The sequence below is a fragment of the Balaenoptera musculus genome, chromosome 1 (assembly GCF_009873245.2).
Source record: "Balaenoptera musculus isolate JJ_BM4_2016_0621 chromosome 1, mBalMus1.pri.v3, whole genome shotgun sequence".
Lineage (NCBI taxonomy): Eukaryota > Metazoa > Chordata > Mammalia > Artiodactyla > Balaenopteridae > Balaenoptera > Balaenoptera musculus.
The window spans coordinates 114822267-114830023 of record NC_045785.1 but is presented as its reverse complement, the minus strand read 5'-3'; the positions used below and the strand labels follow the sequence as shown (position 1 = coordinate 114830023).

The 7757-nt window shown below is 39.6% G+C and overlaps 1 pseudogene; it reads left to right on the top strand.

Moving 5' to 3' along the window:
• The first annotated feature begins 2687 nt into the window (after positions 1-2687).
• LOC118903402 lies at positions 2688-7388 on the top strand (annotated as a pseudogene).
• Positions 7389-7757: the final 369 nt, after the last annotated feature.

Here is a 7757-nt window from a genome sequence, read left to right as displayed (position 1 = left end):
TGCTATCAGAAAACTACTAGAGCTAATCAATGAATTTGATGAAGTAGCAGGATACAAAATTAATGAATGGAAATCTCTTGCATTCCTATACACTAATGATGAAAAACCTGAAAGAGAAATTAAGGAAACACTCCCATTTACAATTGCAACAAAAAGAATAAATACCTAGGAATAAACCTACCTAAGGACACAAAAGACCTGTATGAAGAAAACTGTAAGACACTGATGAAGGAAATTAAAGATGATACAAACAGATGGAGAGATATATCATGTTCTTGGATTGGAAGAATCAACATTGTGAAAATGACTATACTACCCAAGGCAATCTACAGATTCAGTGCAATCTCTATCAAACTACCAATGGCATTTTTCACAGACCTAGAACAAAAATTTTCACAATTTGTATGGAAACACAGAAGACCCCAAATAGCCAAAGCAATCTTGAGAAAGAAAAACAGAGCTGGAGGAATCAGGCTTCCAGACTTCAGACTATACTACAAAGCTACAGTAATGAAGACAGTTTGGTACTGGCACAAAAACAGAAATAGAGATCAATGGAACAGGATAGAAAGCCCAGAGATAAACCCACGCACATATGGTCACCTTATCTTTGATAAAAGAGGCAAGAATATACAATGGAGAAAAGACAGCCTCTTCAATAAGTGGTGCTGGGAAAACTGGACAGCTACATGTAAAAGAATGAAATTAGAACACTTCCCAACACCATACATAAAAATAAACTCAAAATGGATTAAAGACCTAAATATAAGCCCAGACACTGTAAAACTCTTAGAGGAAAACATAGGAAGAACACTCTTCAACATAAATCACAGCAAGATCCTTTTTGACCCACCTCCTAGAGAAATGGAAATAAAAACAAAAATAAACAAATGGGATCTAATGAAACTTAAAAGCTTTTGCACAGCAAAGCAAACCATAAACAAGATGAAAAGACAACACTCACTACGGGAGAAAATATTTGCAAATGAAGCAACTGATAAAGGACTAATCTCCAAAATATACAAGCAGCTCATGCTGCTCAATATCAAAAAAACAAACAACCCAATCCAAACACGGGCAGAAGACATAAATAGACATTTCTCCAAAGAAGATATACAGATTGCCATTAAACAAATGAAAGTATGCTCATCATCACTAGTCATTAGAGAAATGTAAATGAAAACCACAATGAAGTATTACCTCAGAACGGCCATCATCAAAAAATCTACAAACAATGAATACTGGAGAGGGTGTGTGGAAAACGGAACCCTCTGCCCTGTTGGTGGGAATGTAAATTGATACAGCCACTATGGAGAACAGTATGGAGGTTCCTTAAAAAGCTAAAAATAGAACTACCATACGACCCAGCAAACCCACTACTGCGCATATACCCTGAGCAAACCATAATTCAAATAAAGTAATGTTCACTGCAGCTCTATTTACAATAGCCAGGACATGGAAGCAACCTAAGTGTCCATCGACAGATGAATGGATAAAGAAGATGTGGCACATATGTACAATGGAATATTACTTAGTCAAAAAAGGAAACGAAACTGAGTTATTTGTAATGAGGTGGATGGACCTAGAGACTGTCATACAGAGTGAAGTAAGTCAGAAAGAGAAAAACAAATACCGTATGCTAACACATATATATAGAATCTAAAAAAAAAAAAAAGTTCTGAAGAACCTAGGGGCAGGACAGGAATAAAGATGCAGATGTAGAGAATGGACTTGAGGACACAGGGTGGGGGAATGATAAGCTGGGAGGAAGTGAGAGTGTGGCATGGGCATATATACACTACCAAATGTAAAATAGTTAGTGGGAAGCAGTGCATAACACAGAGAGATTAGCTCAGTGATTTGAGTCCACTTAGAGGGGTGGGACAAGGAGGGTGGGAGGGAGACACAAGAGGGGAGAGATATGGGGATATATGTATATGTATAGCTGATTCACTTTGTTATACAGCAGAAAATAACACACCATTGTAAAGCAATTATACTCCAATAAAGATGTTAAAAGAAGAAAAAAAAAAGATACTAGATCTTATTCCAGTAACCAGCTTATTCCCATTATCCAGGCCACTTGGTGGTTTCATCTAGCAAGCTCAGAAGAAGGAACAGAACATGACTTTACAATACAATGTGGTGCCTTTAAAGACTGGATGAAAGCATAGGGGGTGGGAAAGCAAAATGTCCACTGAGGACAAGGGTTCCCTATGTGAAGTCACCAATGGAGCGAGCTAAGGAGTAGGAGCTTTAGCAGAACACCCTTTATCCATGTAAAAAGTTATGTTTACCTTGACATTCCCTGCAATGGACTGAATGTTTTAGCCTGTTACCCATTCATATGTTAAAACCATATTCCCAATGTGATAGTATTTGTAGGTGGAAGCTTTGTGAGGTAATTAGATCATGAGGGTGGACTCTTCATGAATGAGATTAGTGCCCTTATGAGAAGAGGCTGGAGAACTAGTTGGCTCTCTTCCTGCTGTATGAGAATACAAGTCAGCAGTCTGCAACCTGGAAAGGGGTCCTCACCAGAACTGGACAATGCTGGCACCCTGATCTTGGACTTTCATCCTCCAGAAGTGTGAGAAATAAATTTGTATTGTTGATAAGCTCCCTAATTTATGGCATTTTGTTAGAGCAGCCCAAGCTGAATAAGATATCTCCTCAGGAAAAATAAGATGCATCTCAGAGTGACTAAGGAATGGGTTGAAACATCTATCTTGTCTAAAGATGAAGAGGTTACACCTGATACATCTCATTGCCTAAGAGTAAGGGAGAAGGTCAGACATTGGATTCTCTGCAGAAATGAAAAATCCAGTTCCCCCCTCCCCTCTCTTTCAGACTGGCTCACTGTCCTGGTTCCCTCTTCTGTCTTTGAATGAAACAGCGTAGTTCTGATATGCCAGAAAGAAAAGGCTTGGAAAATAAAGACAGTGATTTATTACAAAGATAGAAAAGAGTTATTGTTTTTACAGATGAAGTCTCAAGCTTTCCTATCCAAAATGCAGTTTTGAGTGACAGTGGCAAGTATTACTGTACTGTTACTGGAAGAAAATTCTAAAAACAGAAATAGTAAAGAGTAGTAAAGATTGAAGTCTTAAGTAAAACTGTCACTCCTGTGGGAGCTGGGGTGGATAGGAGACAGTGGTAGCAGAGCAGGTGGGTACCTCACAGGGGAAAGCTACCCATACACCAAACATGAACTGGAGTGCTTGTGGTTTGACCATGCAAGGGAGACATGGTACGTGGCATGTCTGGTTCTGAATGTCATGTTTGCTGGAGTTGTTTCTCACCAGGTACTTTTCAGCAGGAACTGTAAATCTTACTGCTCTGAAAACCGTTGTGATCCTTCTCTCCAGAGCTGTTTCCATGTCCTGGACTGACAGTCAGCTCTTCTGGGCCCATTGAGGAGGGCCCAGTGACCTTGATCTCTCTTGAAAGACCCACCGCTCTCCACAGAGCTCAGATGCCCAGCTCCAGTTTGCTTCTTCAGAGATAGCAGGACCCTGAGGTTAGGCTAGAGCACCTCCCCAGAGCCTTAGATCCCCACCATGTGGAGTGAAGACTCAGGATCTTACTGGTGCCAGGCAGAGACAGTGACTCACAGTGTCAGAAATTGGAGCCTCCAATCTTAAATTCACGGGCAGAATAAGTATCAGTGGGGCTGAGCATGGGGGAAAACATGAACACTGTATCTTCAGCATGGACGGCTAGTCTTTTGTTTCTTTGTGCAACTTCTGTCCTTGTGGAAAGTAGGAGTTGGACTAGAGAAACTCTCCAAATTGCTCTTGGCATTTCATAAGAATAACAAATGGACTAAGCTCCTTATAATCTTTCTCTTCTTATTAAAGTAATATCATCAATCAGATCTTCATTGATCACTGACTGTGTGTGCTGGCATTTAGCAGAGGGTTGGGAACTTTAAAAGACAAGGCTCCTGCTCTCCAAATGTCTCCACATGCTGGATTGCAAAACATATGGGGCTAAAATGAAGAGTCAGAAAAGCAGAAATCAAAGTGAACTGGAGTGGTCAGAGGAGGGGGTGACAATTTGTGTTGATCCTTGAAATTGGGACTAATGGAGGAATTTTTATTGACATTATTAGGAACAGTGTCTTTTTCAAGGTAGACTGATGCTACCAGTGAACTTCTTCATTCTATGCAAAAGGTATGTGTCTGCACAGTGACTTATCCAAAAAAAAAGTTTCTTCTCTCATGTAGTGGATGATTCATCATGATTCTTTAATGATTGCTACCCATGAAATTAGCCAAGATCTGAGTTAGGACCTGCAAGTATCTGTATCCACATTCTTCAAGGATAGTTACCATGGATTCCTTACCATTGTATACTTGTAATATGTTACATAAGCAATACACATATTCCCACTCCTTGTATTAGAGGCTGAAATAAGTCTACCTTCTGTTCCCAGAGTCTTTCATAGTCAGGGTTCTCATATGTCATCTTCTATTCAGCTAGAAGTCCAGGACTCTAATGTAAGCTTAGATACCCAGGCCCCTGGGGGACAAGAGACTGAAGGAGGGGATCTCACCCTACTCTGCTCAGTGGCTGAGGGCACAGGAAACGTCACATTTTCCTAGCACAGAGAGGCCACAGGAACCAGTCTAGGACAGAAGCCCAGCATTCCCTGTCAGCAGACCTGGAGATCCCAGCTGTGAAGGAGCACAATGCTGGCCAATATTACTATAGAGCTGACAATGGCCACAATCCCATCCAGAACAAGGTGGTGAACATCTCTGTGAGAAGTAAATTTCACTCCTATTCATCTCAGACAGAAATCTCCAAACCAAGAGCCAGGAGTCATGAGGAAATTCCAGGAGATCCCAGTGATCAGTGCTGTGGAGAACCACCAACAATTTGAGGATGGGTTACCTTCACAAGTTAAACTGCTGACATCTTTTTTTTTTCATAGCAGAAAACACAAAGGGGGTTGGGTTGGCATTAGAAGTAAATAAGATGAGAACGACAAATGATCATGTCTCTAGACAATGACCCAGAATTGATATTTCCCCAAATTTCTAAAGACACTTTGAAAAAACAACCTCTGATTGCTCTAATGGGGTTACAGGAATGGAAGGAATACACAGTGACCAAGAGCCAGGCCCTTTGCTGAGATTCTGGTATGGGAATTCATGAGTCTAATGCAGCATCACAAATCCTCTCTGATAGTCCCCTTTGGGTCTGTTAGTTCCAATATCTTGTCCTGTCCTCACCTTCCGGGGTCCCAGGGCCCAGGCTGTCATGGGGGATATGGTAGAGCTTTGCTGTGAGGCTTGGAGCTCCCCCTACATCCCCCCCCCCAATCCTGTACCGGTTTTATCATGAGGACATCAACCTGGGTAGCAGCTCAGCGCCCTCTGGAAAAGGAGCATCCTTCAACCTCTCTCTAACCGCAGGGCATTCTGGAAGCTACTCCTGTGAGGCTGACAATGGCCTGGGGGCCCAGTTCTCTGAACTGGTGCCACTCTCCATCTCAGGTGGGTTGATGGTCCCTGGATACAGGAGTAGTATTATAGTCAATGGCTTTATATTGGTACCGTACTTGGGTTTCAGAAAATAGGTGGAGGTCTAGGTGATGTCTGCTGTATGGGGGGAGTTGGAGAAGGTGAGCTCCCTCCACGCCTGATTGCTTTTCTTCTCTCCACACTAACCTGAAAAGTACACACTATGCTTAAAGTTACATGAATTTATGTTTACTGTTTCTGCATAGTATTGGCAAGGATTCCAGGGCCCATTACTGATATAGATTGGATTTGAAAAAAAAACAAGAGAGAAAAAAGAAAACCTTCAAAACTCTGATCATTTATTTTCATGCTTCATAATTTTCTAAGGTTCCATGCAGCGGGCAATGTTGCCATATTACTAATTTTACAATATGTCATTTTTCCCTGTGTGTAGTCACTTGAGACTAAAACCATTAACACATTCCTCCATGCTTGACTTTTAAATAAAAAGTCCAATTATTAAATGTAATTTAATTATTTTCAATAGACAAAATTAGTTTATATGCAATGGAGTAAAATGTAATTAAGAGTTATATTTAAATAAATGAAAACAACTTAGTATAATATTTTCTCTTTTATTTATCAATTTCTTCTCAGTCACCCTACTCATGACAAGAACAGTGACTCCTTTTTGAATTCTTGGATCTATTATACGGATCATAAGGGGCCATCTTCACCTGCATGTCTGGTGGTTGATGCTGGCTATAGGTTGGGACCTCAACCTGGACAGTCAATTAGAGTGTGTATGTGTGACCCTTCAATGTGGTCTGGACTTCCTCATAACATGGTGGCCTTAGGGTAGTCAGACTTTTTATATGTTGGCTTAAGCTTCAAAAACAAATGTGACAGTGAATCTACAATATCTCATCAACTAATTCAAAAATTACAGTATCACTTCCGCCACAGTTTTATTGGGTCTTAGTGCCTAACAAACTTGTCCAGATACAAGGGGAGGGAGTGTAGACTCCACCTCTAAATTGAGGAGCTGTCAAAAATTTTACAGCCATATATATATTTTTTATTGAAGCATAGTTGATTTATGATATTGCATTAGTTTCAGGTGTACAGCACAGTGATTTGGTTCTGCTTCTGGGTTTTTTTTTTGCAGATCATATTCCATTATAAGTTATTACAAGATACTGAATATAATTCCCTGTGTTAATACAGTAAACTCTTGTTGCTTATCTATTTTATGTATCATAGTTTGTATATGTTAATCCCATACTTCTAATTTATCCCTCCCTACCTCTCTCTGTCTCCTCTTTGGTAACCATAAGTTTGATTTCCATGTCTGTGAGTCTGTTTCTGTTTTGTATATTTATTCATTTGTATTATTTTTTAGATTACTTACATGTAACTGATATCATTTAGTATTTGTCTTTCTCTGCCTGACTTGTTTCACTAAGCTAAGTATTCTCTAGATCCATCCATGTTGCTGAAAATGGCAGTATTTTATTCTTTTTTATTTTACAATCATATTTTAAACATTTCCACACACACCAACATGAATACCAGTCCATGTCTCCCAACCCCACAGGACTGTGTTAAAGCACAAGCCTCCCTGCTGCCCTTTCTGGACTTGGCAAGTGCCCTTTTAAACAAGTGTTTTCAGAAGCCAGGTTTTTCTCCTTGAGCTCCTTTCTTCTCTATTCGTGTCTCAGAATTCTTCACTGTCTTATTATCTCTTCAGTACCTTGAAAGAGACTTTTAAAAGAATTTCGCCCAGCATTTCTAGTGATCCTCAGAAGAAAGGTTAGTTCAGTTTCTTCTTCCATCATTACTGGAAGCATAAAAGCATCCACCTTTTATAACCAACACTTTCATAAAGGTGTTATGTTTTTAGCCTTTTCAGCGTAACTATATCTCTTTGTAATATATTATTTTTAAGACCAAAAACTTAGAGAATACCTCCAAATGATATATCATACTGATCCCTACTAATATTTTACTAGCCAAAAAATGTTACCAATGACTAATTTTTGGGTCTATTATGTATGGCAAACTTACACATATTATCTGTAATCATAAAAAAAAAAAGTATGTTTTAAGTGTGTGATATTGCCCATGGTGAACAATCTTGGGGAAGTAGCTTGCCATGTTCACACAGTCAGTAGAGGGTAGAGCTAAGACCAGAATCCATATTTTCCTGACTGCAGAGGCTTAAACCTGACTTTGTTGCACCTCCTCACTTTATTTTCCTCTTATAAGTTTCACCAATTTTAGTAA